This window comes from Haliotis rubra, unplaced genomic scaffold (assembly GCF_003918875.1).
Source record: "Haliotis rubra isolate DU_JTF1 unplaced genomic scaffold, ASM391887v1 Scf1039, whole genome shotgun sequence".
Lineage (NCBI taxonomy): Eukaryota > Metazoa > Mollusca > Gastropoda > Lepetellida > Haliotidae > Haliotis > Haliotis rubra.
The window spans coordinates 193,429-209,185 of NW_025764936.1; the positions used below are offsets into that span (position 1 = coordinate 193,429).

At 42.4% G+C, this 15,757-nt stretch overlaps 1 long non-coding RNA gene across 1 annotated transcript; it reads right to left on the reverse strand.

Annotated features, from left to right (window-relative positions):
* Nucleotides 1-3,631: 3,631 nt before the first annotated feature.
* On the reverse strand, nucleotides 3,632-11,656 carry LOC124273914. Its single transcript, XR_006897773.1, has 2 exons — nucleotides 11,474-11,656; nucleotides 3,632-5,436 (listed from the first exon to the last, which is right to left on the reverse strand). It is a non-coding gene; the product is annotated as an uncharacterized LOC124273914 (long non-coding RNA).
* Between the last annotated feature and the right edge of the window lie 4,101 nt (nucleotides 11,657-15,757).

Genomic DNA, 15,757 nt, shown 5'->3' on the forward strand with positions numbered 1-15,757 from the left:
CCACCATGCGCGGGTGTTGCAGAGGAGGGGTGATTCGGAATATGAGGGTAATGCTTCAACTGTACCAGCAGTGAAAATTACGGTCCTGCCTGGACCAGACAAATTCACCATTGGGCATTAGCAGTGGTTAATGATTGCCCGGTACCATGTTGTTCTACCAGAACTTGAAGCACAGGTGGCCAACCGGCGTTGTGCAGGACAGAAACGTATCACCGTATGTTCAAATCCCTGTTCGTGTAGGCTGTCACATCACATCCTCGCCACCACCAGTCGTAAACGCCAATAAGAAATCTATAACTGGATTACTGTTCAAAACAGCGTTAAACTCCACTCACCTATCCACCATCAACGTTTGTGTCAAGGTGAAATGAAACACACTCTTTGGTTGCCCCAATGTATTGGGATGTGTAACTGAACAGAGTGGGATAACGGTTCCCGTCCCATCAGTTTTATCAAAACTGACTGACTGGACTGAGTTTGGTTTTACCGTCGCTTTTAGCAATATTCCAGCAATATCACTAAGCGGGGACCACCCGTGAGCTCTTTACCCCATTGTACCCGGCTTATCAAAACAATGAATTAATCGGTCGTCAGAAGTACAACAACCATCAACACCTATCTTGTTTTGATGTTTTATTCCGTTTGGCTGTAATTAGCAAATACAGCTCTTTGTGGTGTGGTCTGTAAATAAAATCGCTACCAAACAAAACAGTTCAAAGTGTTCATATGCTGAGCATCGATGCATCGCAACTGGCATACGATGACACGTCAGCCAGATCATCGGGTCGACCTAAATGATCCATTTTGTCGTCTCTTACGAGTTACTTGTTATCTGCCGTTTCTACTGGTAATTAATTATGTTGTTAAAAGTTCCACCTGGGACCCGCTGTTCCACAACGCAGCCTCTTTGTCCCACGATGATCGTGTAATCCTTTACGTTAAAGACCTTTGGCAGTTACGACTGGCTTGTGTGAAGAAAGGGCCAAGGTTATGACTGTTGATAGGGTACTGGAACGAGCCTCTGAACCTTCCGTCCAGTGAATCTTCTATGGCCACATGCCAACTTCGTTATGTATTCAACAGGCGTTCGTTAACATGGTAAGGGTTATATTCACTACACACTTTGGTAGAGATTTTGAAAGAGAAAGAAAGGCAACTCAGTATTTCAGATTCTCTCAGGTTAAAAAATTCTACTCTGTGGTAGTTCTATGCCATCACGATACAGTTGCAAGTACAATAATGGGAATAGATTTGCATGTAATATCTAAAATTGAAAACATGTGACGAAGGATGATGTGATTGTGAAAATGAAACGCTCCAATTCTTTGCATTCCACAGACAAAACGAACTAAGGGTGATGATGATGATGATGACAGATGATAACCCCATTTCCCCAGCAATGAGCCTCTCGAAATGTATATTCTAAAAAAGCAGTATTGATGAAATAAGGAAAACAGTTAATATCAATTATAAGAACAACGATACGTGTTGATGACAAACCTAAGCACGAACGTTGATGTTTCAAACACCAAAAACACAGGGGGCCAAAACGGTAATGGGTGTCATTCCTGAATTTTATAATACATTCAAGGAAGAACCAATCTCTCGTGGACTATAATGTCAAATAATCTTATTGATTCTGCTTATCATACAACCGTGATTTACTTTATTTCCCATTCAATGTTTGTGCATAAATTAGTGACTGAGTCAGTCTCGCAACGCGCGAACAGCTTGGGGCTATTGGCGTAGCGGAAAATGCTTCTGACGTCAACGTGCAGCGCTCAATACGTTTAATGTCACACAGTCTCTTTGATTACCAGTACAATGGAACAAGTACAAAAAGTCGTGGATTCACTATCCGGCAGTGGACACCGCCAAGAAATCGGCCTAGTCGGCAAATCAAAAGACCGGAAATGCTCAATAGGCTGTTGGAGTACGAGTTATAGGTCAGACGATTTGCACGTCTGCTTCTGCAGGTCATGCCTGATGCTTAACGCACAAATTGTCATATTGGCAACCGACAACAAATGGCGTGCAGGGACATCGAAGCTGGCTTAACCGTTCTTATTCACGTGTCTTGTTTGTAGATGAAACCTATCTCACTTGTACTTCTTTTTGATGGGTATATAGTCGTGGACGCCTCGGTGTGGGGTAAGTAAAAGCACTACAAACTCGAGCGAATTCCAATCAATATTGTGCAAGGAAGGCTCACTAAACAGTACACAAAAGGCGACCATACTGGCGTGCATCTTTGCGTGAGCGTTATCGCTTCATCTCTTCAGGACAGCTTCTATGCCAATCTCCAGCAGCATACGACACATCCATAGACGCCATACGTCATAGGGCATATCTGGGACATGATAGACGTGTCTCACCCCATGCAGTACACCGACCGCCGTTTTAACTTGGAACGTAATGCCTTTAAAAAGGAGTAGATGTGACTCCTCTAAATCGCCATCGGCAAGACATATAGGCAGCATACTTCGAATGGCATAATGACGAATGAACATGAATGTGGCGACAAATTTGGGACGGCATATTCTGGCAGGTTGAAAACCAAACTGTCACATTTGAATTACCCATCATCAGGATCGTTAATAGGTTTACTGATCATCACAACATCTAACACTGTCATACCTGATCACCTGCTGTAAATGTTCTCCCAGCGCTCTTTTATGTTTATCATGACAGTCAGCTATTATTGCTAACTACAGGAAATACAAGGCTTTCAGTTTTAAAAATATTTCACCAGGTATCCCTAAGTGTTTTAAAAAATATGTTATGTTTGGTAAATGGCAGTTTAAACCATTCCCCAGTTTAATATTCCCTTTGAAAATCTGATAACTCGCTTCCCTTTGGAGCCAACTCGCTACTGCTTTCTTTTGTCTTCAACTCGAATGAAACGAAGCTAGAAAAGAATTATTCGTGAACTGTGAAAAGCCTGGGCTCCTGTAGCGTAAGTATAGTTAACCTAAGTGGACGTTTTCTGCCAGATTACCTTCATGCAACAAACGCTTTATTGCTCTTTGTGAAAGTACTGTCAGAGAACCGGAAATGGTGACTACTTCCTAAAGAAGCTTTGGTGGTAAATTAATCGACGGTGATTATGAAAACGGGAATTCAGACATAATACACCTGGATTCTCGAGGGGATGGGCTTATTAATACGCTTAATACCTCGAAAATTATTTCATTCTGGAAATGTACGTTGGTATCCCCTGTACGCTCCATTTCACATATTCGTTCATTATTCCCTTTGATGATGACATCCACACCATTAATGGTGTCATCATATGCGGTTGCTCTTGAGCCACCGATAATGTCACTGTCAACATTGTACACCGACTCTTCTTTTCTTATCGCATCTTTACCTGCTAAACCTCCTCGTCTGGACACAGGCACAAACAATAACTGAAATTAGTTTCCAGCACTTACGCTTACATAAATTCTTTAAAGATACATTGTACACATCGTCCAGTATAGATATTCTATGTGTCGTTCAGTGAGGGTCTTGCTTTGCCACCTGCACTTGGGTCTTTTCTCGAAACTTCCTCAGATCCTGGGCACAACTGTTGTTGATTAAGATGACAACATTGTCAGGCTGTAACTAGACACTTGAAAATAAAGTTAAGCACCGCTTACTATATATTTCCATGAGATGGATGTTTACAAAACACTTTTTGTGCATACGTCCCAAACATATCGCTGTACAGGAACAAATCGGACCTGATCAAAATGACATATACTCCAAACGTCTATGGCACTAGTTAATTCATTGCTCCATGGCATTTCTTGTGTCATATTGCAATGATGAGTACCATTAGAGTAATATGTGGTAATCTGGTACCAACTGTACTGCAGCTATCTTTGAGTACCATTTGTTTCCGTCGAGATCAATGTCATTTGTACGCATCCCCCCGAAGGTTAGATGGATGCTTTTTTCTAGGGATATATGAAGTAAAAGCGGGTAAAGTTTAACTTTTTCCAGGTGTATAAGGCAACATCCCGCTGCAGAGTCATGGGTCCATGAAGACGCCTCAAGTCCAGAAAGCGATTAAACCGTAATTTGGGTCACAAAAAATATACAGCTTGTTTAGAAGTCTTCGTTTGGTGCGTTTTACAGTTGATTTGATGCGTTTTAATGCAGCTATGTCAACGAAATGATCACATGATGATCATACAGCCGTACCTCTTGACCACACTCTGGCAAAAGACTCTGACCAGGCAGATCTCAAACCAGATATATAAGTCTGTGGTTCGGACATTTCACATTTGCCTGTAATAGTTTTATCGTGATATTTGTGCTTTATATCACCTACCGGAGCTCACATCCAGGTTTACCATCATTTTCCAGTGCCTTGTCTTCTGAAGTCCCCTCGTCCTCTTTGATACTCGTTGTTGGTGCAAGGTGAACGTGTGTTTGTCGCTCCCTCGATGGTGTGCGTGGTCTTGAATCGAGTGGATGTTCACCCTGTGATGCAGATGTGTCTTTCTTTAACCTAAAGTCTGATTATTGAGAGGTCTCTCTTTTCCGGAACATCGTTCTTCCGGTGAAGGAGACAGGTTTTAATATCCTCATCGGTTTGCTCTGCCGCCATTGCTGGTAGATAGACATTCACCCTAACCTCTCCTCGGGGAGTCCAGCTGAGTGGATCTCCGGGCTGTCTGAGGAAAGGAAAACGAGTTCTCGCTGCTGCCATATGCCTTCCTCGCGCACGTTTCTGGAAGTAGCCTATCAGGAGTGCTGGGAGGCGCCGCGGGCCTTCGTCGGACCAATCACCACTGTCCTTACAGTGAGGTGACGTCTCACCTACAAAATGAATCCGATTTGTTTTGAATTGCTTTTCTTTCGCACAAAAATAACAGGACGACTCGCCTTGAGGGTAGAGTTCCAATGTCAGTTGGTGGAATGAGACTTACCGTGAACAAGGATTCTGGCACTTTAAATTCCGACTCCTTGACCTCTTGTGAGCGCTGTGTCTGGGTGACCTACGCCCTTAGATATCGTCCTACCGATCTACAGCCGAAGCATCGTAATGATTCCGAACAGGGGAAGGCTGTCGCTGAACATCACGCATTTGTTTTCTCCACGGTTGCGATAAATCCCCTCGATTATCTCCCCCTTCTCCTTTCGTCAGCGCCCCTTATCCCGCGAGAACATCCGGCCGGGAATGACCCTGACCCCGTTGCTGCACCACTGCATGTTCTTGTTCTGCCCCTTGTCTCAAGACGGGGAATGTTGGCAAGGTCACGATAAAGTTTCGACACAGAGATACATAAATCACCAAGGTCTTCTGACCAATCGCAGAACCTAGCGATGCTCACGTGACTTCTAGGCATGGTTACACCCTATTGAAGGATACCTCGCTGACCTTGACCGCACCTGCGGAATGGATGGAATTCCCCATATGACGTCACTGGGCGCTGTAGCAGGGGACTGAAAGATATAAAGCAATATTTAATGCATTGTGACAAAAAACATTTCTTTCAACACATGAACTGAAATTCGAAATAGATGTCCCTGTGTTGGCTGGAAGGGAAATGGGTATCATCATGGCAAGATTAACCCATTATGTTTACGGCGTGTCGTATGGTTCGAACTTTCAGTCTACCCATGCAGCGAAATCTTTCCAAGACGTAAGCTTTAGACGACGATCAATAAATGCATCTTCAGTAGTCATAAAGGTTTTTAGTATAAGTCAATGGTTAACTAGTCGTTTCGCTCGCTCTCTTATCTATACACACATAGTAAGTCTCCACAGTGCCTGAACCGCATTATTTTCTCTTCTACCAAAACCCTTTTGCCAAGATAAAACCCTAACTGAAGCAAGTCTACATTTCTCAGGTTCTGTCTTTTTCTACATTTCTTCAGAGGTCGGATTAAAGACCGAACATATCAAACTCCCATGACTGGCTGGACCATCGTCTCTGGACTCACAGTGCTCTCTGAATTGTCCATCTCAATAGCGTCTCCTCTTCAATTTAAAACACTATCTCATAGTCTAGTACACATACCATCTACGACACAGACACCTACCTGTCTAAGACACAGACACCTGTATATCTAGGTATATCTCTCGTCACTTACCTATCTAGGACACTGTCAACCTTTCTGTCGATGACACAACCAACTATCTGTCTAGAACTCAAGCAACTACCGAGGAAACTGTCTCCATCTACCAGTCTAGAAAACGTCACCTACTGTCAAAAGCGCTGAAGTTCTATTTCACCTTCCAACCGGATGTTCCTCCCATTCCCCTGACCCCCAAATCGATACCGGTTCCAGAAACATGTAACTACACTGTTATTATCCTCATCCAACCAATCACCGTATCGATCTTCAAATATAGGGGGCTACTCAAAAGTTTCATAACGTGTTAATGTTGCAATTTGAATCATCTGCATTGAAAGAAAACGTTATAGTATACTGACTTTTCAGGATAATCCACAACGTCAGTTTTCTGATAGAGAAGATATATTTGCACAAGGAAACTTGATGATAATGTTTATCTCCATAAAACAGTTTGAGATGGCCCCTAAGCCACTGACGCCCATCGCAGGGAGGCACGTGATGACATCAACAATTACGTTGATATCACGTTCCAAGGTAAAGTATGATCCAGGATGCTTGTTAACAACATAATTATGTTTCAGATGTAGTTCTCGCAACACATTTTGAGAACATATTATTATTACATAGTGCATATGATATATAATCATGTGAAGATAGTATGAGATATCACTAATAAGTATGTACCAACTTCTAAACGAGTGAGTGAGTTTAGTTTTACGCCGCACTTAGCATTATTCCAGCTTTATGGCGGTGGTCTGTAAATAATCGAGTCTGGACCAGACAATCCAGTGATCAACAGCATGAGCATCGATCTGCGCAATTGGGAACCGATGACATGTGTCAACCAAGTCAGCGAGCCTGACCACCTGATCCCGTTAGTCACCTCTTACGACAAGCATGGGTTACTGAAGATCAATATTCTAACCCGGACTTGAAGGAACATATGGTGAACATTTGCGATGACTATCTCCGGTTCCATTGATCGAAAAGACATCCAAATTACACGTGTACAAATATGCAAATTCTACATCGGTATCAAAATGAGGAACGTTAAAATTGGCCTTAACAGTTCATATGTTGGACTTAAGCAAGCGGTGTATCTGCGTATGTACGACTATAAATATGCAAATACGATTAAATTAACAGCTTATCATGTAGGGGAGTATATAGGCCTGTACGCCACTATTTCAGATTTGGACTGACCCTAATCTTCACGCTTCAGTCAGCCTTTATGTGAACATCGTAAACTTTGCCGTGGTTGAAGTAATGTCCTCTGGTAAGATATAACTAATAAGTATGTACCAACTTTTAAATGAGTGAGTGACGGAGTTTAGTTTTACGCCACACTCAGCAATATTGCAGATAGATGGCGGCGGTCTGTAAATAATCAAGTCTGGACCAGACAATCCAGTAGTCAACATCATGAACATCGATCTGCGCATGACATGTGTCCCCCAAGTCAGCGAGCCTGACCACCCGATCCCGTTAGTCGCCTCGTACGACAAGCATGGGTTACTGAAGATCAATTCTAACCCGGATCTTCACGGGTATGTAAAGTTGTAGTTTTTTACAATAAGCTGTAGTTCATGAACAGTTGACAGAACTTTTGAAATTACTGCAATATAATGTGTCTTTGACAGTAATTGTCACATAAAGATAATAATTAATTTTGACATAGCCATGCTGTTTTCCAACAAGAACAGAATTCCCTGAACTACTCTTCAGTTCTTTTCAGGCATACGTACTCCTGAGGTTAAAAATGACTTGGAGCACTGACATACTATACAAATGATATATGACAAATATCAGAGAATCACCTTATTCAATCACAACAGTACTTACTTTTCCCGCTACATGTAGGTAATATGGAATACTCCCTTCGGCATCGCTTCTAAACTGTACGCTGTAGGAGACTTGCGTGGAGCCTCCCGTGACACAATGAACCTGTGCTCCGAAGTCTACATGTTGAAAACTGGTCATTGAATGAAACAACGTTCTATAAATAGATCTTCTGTGCTATCTGTTCCACTACAACCTACCTGAACCATCTCAGTCTACACAGCCATACCTGTACCCCCAACAACTCTAATTACACTATTAGAGCCCACCGCACAGGTAGATTGAGCCCGTGTCCCTCACCCTGAAAGTGTATAATCGCTGCCCTTGCACGGCACAGGATTACACAGAAAACAGACCAGACCCCCAGAGAGTGGAGAGCGTTACCTACCCAGGTGTAACAAGTAAGACGCTACCTGTCCAGGTGACACAGGTAAGAAGTTACCTGACATAGGTAAACTCAGGTAAGCGTTATTGAGCCCAGAGAATCCACTGTCTAAAACGCTATTGTTGAGTATGGTGAATGAAAGGGGCTCGTTGAGGTCAAGAATGTAGCATGTCATGGCAAATAGAAATCAGATATGGCCATGTACATTTAGTCTGTAACACTTCTATACGGGACATTGTGCAGCACATAATGTATCATTTATAAATGACATGACGTTTTACACATGATTTGTCAAACAGGCACTTGTTTGTAAAACGATATTAAGAGGTTTCTAGTTCAGAAATTATACGCTACTTTGTGGCAAGGCGTAAACGGGGGATTTAAGTGCTGTCGATTAAACGACGAATATTATGTGAGTTAATTGAGCGTATTGTTTATATTGATGACGAATGTATTGTCAGTAGAATGACCTCGCCCCGTTCACCCCACCTGATTTTATCCCCATCAGTCGCGCATGTAATTGGTGGCCTTAGTTACTGTTGGTGATGAAGAAAATTGACTAGAGACGACTGTTTGATGTAAACATGAATTGGCTGTAAAATGATTACAGGAGAACGGTGAACTAAATGTTCTTTGACAGTGTTCTTTCAAGTGACATATGGTTCCAATATAATACTGTATAGCGGCAGGGTATTAAACGTTTTCCCTCACAAGGGTTTCAAACTATTCGAACATACACCTGATTCTGTGTATCTCAAATCAAGGTATTTCGTTGTAAAGGCGATAATATCGGGAACCGTTTTTCTGGAATCATTTATCATCACCGTCGACACTATTTCCAACTAAACCAGACAGTCATTTCTGGTGTCGCTCCCATGTTGTGATTTTTTTACTACCTAAAGTGTTGACTATCCATGTTGTAAAGATTTGTTATCGCGGATAGGGCATTATTGTACATATCGCCCACTGTCAGCTCCCCTTACCGAGCTGTGCTGGAAATAATTGTCCATTGTTCTATAAGCAGGATCCACTTGCTGTCATATCGTGCCGAGATCATGTTGGTGTCGTGACACTCGAGCCACGTCCTTTCCCTACCCCCCACAGCGTACCCAACCACCCCACAACCCTGCCTCACCTACCCCACAGAGAGAGTGAGCTCTGGGATCCTTCAGTTATCAGAACGCAATGTTATCATCGTTCACTACAGGGATCATCTGCAATTGGTCAGTTCGTGACTTTAGATGAGATCGCCATACGTACAGAGATCACCTTGGTGATGCCCTAATATATTCCGACTGCCCCAAAGGCTCAATGATAGTCTTGTATCATAACTATATTATATACACTTCTTCTACATTGCACGGAGTGCATTCTTTAGTAGGAACACGTCAATCAGGGTAAGAATCCAAGGAAAGGAAACCCGGTAGTACACCGAAGAAGGGAAACCAGGGATGGACTTTAAGAAGGGGAAAATTAGAGGGTTGACCAAGGAAAGGAGACAAGCGAAAGGCTTTTAAGGAAGGGAAAACTAGAGAGGAATACCTCGGAAATCAGACCTGAGAAGGGTAAAACTAGATAGGAATCAGAGAAAAGGAGACTCGGGAAAGACTTAAAGAAGGGGGAAACTAGATAGGAATTCCTCGGAAATCAGACCTGAGAAGGGTAAAACTAGATAGGAACCAGAGGAAAGGAGACTCGGGAAAGACTTAAAGAAGGGGAAACTAGATAGGAATTCCTCGGAAATCAGACCTGAGAAGGGTAAAACTAGATAGGAATCAGAGAAAAGGAGACTCGGGAAAGACTTAAAGAAGGGGAAACTAGATAGGAATTCCTCGGAAATCAGACCTGAGAAGGGTAAAACTAGATAGGAACCAGAGGAAAGGAGACTCGGGAAAGACTTAAAGAAGGGGAAACTAGATAGGAATCCGACGAAAGGAGACCAAGGAAAGATTTTAACAAGGAGAACCTGGAAAGGAATCGGGGAAAGGAGATCAGGGAAAGATTTTACGAAAGGGGAAAGTAGAGAGGAATCCGAGGGAAGGATACCAGCAAAATACTTTATCAAGTGGAAACCTTGAAAGGAATCCGAGAAAGGAAAACAAGGGGAAAACTTTAAGAAAGGGGAAACTAGAGAGGAATCCGAGGGAAGGAGAAAAGGGAAGGACTTTAAGAAGGGAAAACTGGACAGGAATCCTAGGAAAGGAGACAAATGAAAGACTGAAAGATGGCAAACTAGAGAAGAGTCCGTGGAAAGGAGACCAAGAAGGACATTAGGAAGGGGAAAACTAGATTAGAAAACCCAGCTTATACTGTGAGCCGTCACCAACATTGAACAATCATCTCTGTCTGTTTACGAGCAGGCAACAAGGACTTTTTTCGCAGCTAGAGCTTAAAACTATAACGAATTCATCAGCAGCTAAAACATTAATTTAAACTGTCTAACATTAATGTAAATCGACATTGTCATGCTGACTATAATAGTTAACCATGGTTCTTTCGGTATCATAACATGTTGCTTCATCTTATCACTAGTGGTGGTCCGATTAATTGGAAAAATCGAAGTGGTCGCAGTGACTAAACGAGTGCAATCGATCATGTTTTCTCATAATCGAACATCAATTCTGGAACCTGTGTCTATAAACAATATTTTGTCACAAGGGTGGTTTGTCTGTTACATTTCGTAAGCACTACGAGTGGTTTAATCATAGATTGAATTTACTTAAAAACTCCAAGCGAGTTCCTGACATACTAGTCATCCTTTAAAGATGTGAAATTTTACCAAAAACCAAAAGAACTTTGGTTTTACGCCGTATGTTTTAACAAATTCATTCCACGCAACATCGATGATTGATCGGGGACCAATCATCAAGAAATGAGATTTTAACCACACACTTATACCCATGTGGGATTCGAGACATCAACAGCCCTGTGTCTTCGGCGTGACGTTGGTGCAAGCCAACGCTTTAACCACTAAACTACCGACCGCCCCAACCTTGTCTTACTTGAAGCTTACACTTATACTGAAACACGAAAGTCAAAGTTGTTTTATGGCGACATGATTCTCAGGATCTTATCCAAGAGAACTAGAGGTGTAAACTATTCTGACGAATCCGAATTGTGTAATTAGTAATACACACGATCAAAACCAAATGTACATTCTACAACACGAATACTTACAATATGTATCCAGGAAGATAGAATGAGCACGGCGATATATTCAGCACTGTATAATCCAACCACTCCCGCCTTTGCCGCAGTTCCATCATCAAAGACGTTTAACACTTGCAGCATTCAAGAGTCGCACTCAGCATCGATCGGGGAAGTCCGTGACCAAACCATGTGGAAACTATTTTTTTCAATTTCCCCCAATGCGTCACCATAGTGTATCCCGTACGATAATTCCAAGGAATCGATCATTCAATCTGTTCCTTAGCCTGGTCTATTTCATTGGCTGACATGTTTTGAATGTACATACAAATTTACGAGCGGGCATATATCCTGTAATGTTGCACGTGGTCGATACCTCGGAGCGAGTGTAAGACACTGGGCCTCAGGTGGTCTACGTTTGTCTTGGATTAACGTAACGGTTAGCGTTCAATGTTTGTAATGATTCGAGGTGTTCGATAATCGATCTTTGCTAAGGATTTACTTCAGCGCTTCTCCATAATTGCAACAACACATAAACAGCGTTGTTACACTCCGTGATCTCTGGTGTTAATGTTCAGGTAAACAGGGCTCTACCTTTAACGAGTGCACATACATTATTCATGATTTATAAAATACACGAATACCTACTATTGCATGCTGTGAGTGAGTGGGTGAATGGGTTGGTAAGTGGGTGCGTGCGAGCGTGCGTGCGTACGTGCGTACGTGAGTGAGTTAGTGAGTGAGGATTAATGCAGCTTTAAACAGTGTTTCCTCACAATGTATTCTGCGGGTGAAATCTCCACAGTGATACAGGTCACAGATGTGATGCAAACATTTACAACTTTGCTGTAACCAATGGGTACGGGTGTGGTGCTGGGTTAAAATCAGGGCGAACTGAGGGTAACAACAGAATAGAAGATTGATCGGACGTGGATGTGTAAAGCACTGTTGTCACCAGACGTGATACTCTTTGATTAACCGAGAACTCAAGTTAGTAAGAGCGTGCGCCGTGACGTGGCGTGGCGGGGCGTGCTGTGGCGTGGTAAGAGATGTTCATAAGTTTCGTGAACACCTTGTGCCACCCCTGAACAGTTATTCATAAATACATGTTTCTGATACACTCTGAATCTTTACATGCTTTTGACAGAGATTTGATATGACTATGACTTTTTTCGCCGGTTATGTATGAAGTGTAACCTGGCAAATATTGTGTTTTTAACAGAGCAAGGTGGAATAGAGAAACTTGTTTGCATATTACAATAGCGGAAGCCTCGCTGTGTCATTTTATTAAGAAGGTGCGTGAAATCAGAAAAAAGATTATTGTTTCTAAACGTTATTTGGTCAGTTTTGCAGCTATTCTCGGCTGTGAAACCTAAACAATGGCTTTGAACACTGTACCCAGTAGCCCAAGACTTCACCACCGACAAGCAGTCAAACAAAACAGAGCAAGCGAAATCCTATTTCAGCATAGAGAAACGCGACGTTAATATAAGGAAAAGGTAAGCCGTTGTACCCGTCACCGTGAATCTTGACAACCAATACTTATATCTCTCCATACATTATTTGACTGAGGCACTATGTCACGAAGGGATATCATTGACTGGGGCAAGCATACACCAGACACAGACAAATCAGTCGAAATAAAGCGGATGAGAGGTATGAACCTCCAATGATTTAAAGAGACACTAAAATAGACCAATTTAGACACGGAAATACTTTAGTCTGCCAAGATTTTGTCACTTGAGTAGTGGCAAGTGCTTGTACTAACACACTGAGGTGTACAGAGTACATGATCTCCTGTACCTGCTTTTGAGAATATATTTATCCCAATTAAATTTTGCACCAAGTTCGAGTGTATTTCAAAAGTTCATCTCTAAATTATGCTCTGCCTTAGGTGTGTCTGACATAAGTCCGCGCGTGTTGACATTCAAGTTACACGCTGCATCATTACATCTGTTAAATACCCATCTTTGGTCATTGTCATTCTAAGAAGGAAAGTTTCCTTTTACTTACGTAAGTAAATATACTTACGAGTATATTAGTGAGTGAGTGAGTTCAGTTTTACGCCGCTTTTAGCCATATTCCAGCAACATCACGGCGGGGGACACCAGAAATGGGCTTCGCACATTGTACCCAGGTGGGGAATCGAACCCGGGTCTTCGTCGTGACGAGCGAACGCTTTAATCACTAGGCTACCCCACCGCCCCTACGAGTATATTAACACACCGAAATAAAGTGTGTGCGTGCGTTTTCACTATAGACGGCTGTGCTCCAGCTAAAATACAGGCCCGTGAAGATCCGGTTTAGAATAAGTCTCCAGTAACCCATGCTTGTCGTAAGAGGCGACTAACGGGATCGGGTGGTCAGGTTCACTGATCTTGTTCGACACATGTCATAATATCCAATTTGCCTAGATCTGCGCTCATAGTGTTCATCACTGGATTGTCTGTTCCAGGCTCGATTAACTACAGACCGCCTCCATGTAGTTGGAATACATTTAACTGATGTGTTAAATAGCAAATAAACAAACAAATAGTACAAATTCAGTGACGGCAGTCCCCACTGACAGTATTTGAGGGATATACTTTGGTACCAGTTCCCAACACCTCAAATCTGCTACAGTTTGGACCCGAATACAAATGGTCTTAAACAGAAAAAGCAAAAAGTCTGAGGTCGAGTGAAATAGATGAGTTTCTAATGCGGCCTTAACAACAGTAACATACAATCACGCAAGAAAGAGAACCCAGGATCCCGATCCGCAGATCGTTTTTAACTTTACGACTTGTCGTAACTCTATAGATTCGCATAGGCTTATGAATGTCGTAGCGCTTCTTACGTTTTGTGGATCGGGACCCGGGCTTCTTGGCGTCAACAGAATATACACTTGTCACTGTATCAGATAATCTGGACTAGTTCAACTTATCACTAAGCCTTTGTATATAGTGTGGGCACAACAGTATACACGTGAGTCTCAACAAACAAGGAACGGTTATTGATAATGATGTATTTGACACGGGTAGCTTAATTGAGCCTTTGGACCTTCAGTGTGCAGTTTTCGGTGACTGCTAATAGTCGAGTAACGTTGTAATTATGCTTGTAATGTTTTGGTCAAACCTAGTTTTTAATACTGTATTTTGCCTGTCTTAATGGTGATTGTACGGTGGTTCACCGTGACAATCACAGACTGTAATTTCACTGGCAACCTTGAAAAGACAAAAGAAATGTACACTACTGAATAGACCATGCGCGTTTCAATAGTCGTTAGTGAGTAAGTTTAGTTATTCCGCTTTTAGCAATATTCCAGCAATATCACGGCAGGGGACTTCACACATTGTACCAATTTGGGGAATCGAACTCGGGTCTTCGTCGTGACGAGCAACGCTTTAACAACTAGGCTACCCCACCGTCCCGACGATGCTGTAAGGATTCTTGACAATTATTAACTCATGTAGTGTCTTTAACGGATTATCGCTAAAACATTGGCGCGGTTTCAGTTAACCACTCCATCAAAAGAAAACACACGGGCATATCTGACTGAATATTCACCGCACACGCACGCACACACGCACTCACACACACACAGCCATTTCAAGCCCAATACATCACTCTCAGGTTATTCATTCAGGTCTCTGACTTTCAGAGGAGTTTACGTTGTTTCCCAGCAGGTATTGTGAAGAAAGTGTCAACACTTCAGTATTGCCGGGCACGGAAGATAGGTCATGGTTTCGTTACAATGGACGCCTTAAAGTAAAGTGGTATAATACCCCCTGTTCTTCATACAAAGATTGGTTCTTAGTTAAACAAATATTTCTCTACTGTAGAGAAACAACAGGATTGCAATTCAGAATAGGTTATGAGTTTTTGAGAACCCAAGAATGTTGGAATTATTAATTTACGTTCAAACAAACTCCAACTTGGATTCAGCAATGACGTCAACTCCGTCTGGCATTTTCATTCTTAAATCATATATTATTTCATTCACTGGCGTTCGCGTATCATCTGCGTGATAGTGTCCGAAGGGGCGTTAATCCATACCCCCTCACCTGTTGCATACAGTAGGTATAGCAAGTGAGGTGAGGTGAGGTGAGGTGAGGTGAAATTGGGTTTAACGTCGTGCTTGAGAATATTTCGCTCATATGACGACGTGCATGCGTGTGTTGGTGTATGTGCGGCTGCTTGTACTAGCCCAGACTGAAGCTGGTTTTACAGTGCTAGCTCACTGAGATACCATGCCGCAGTGAAGCATGAATACCCCACTCAGACACATTATACTGACTCCGAGCCAACCGGTCCTTGTTGTACCCATTAATGCCG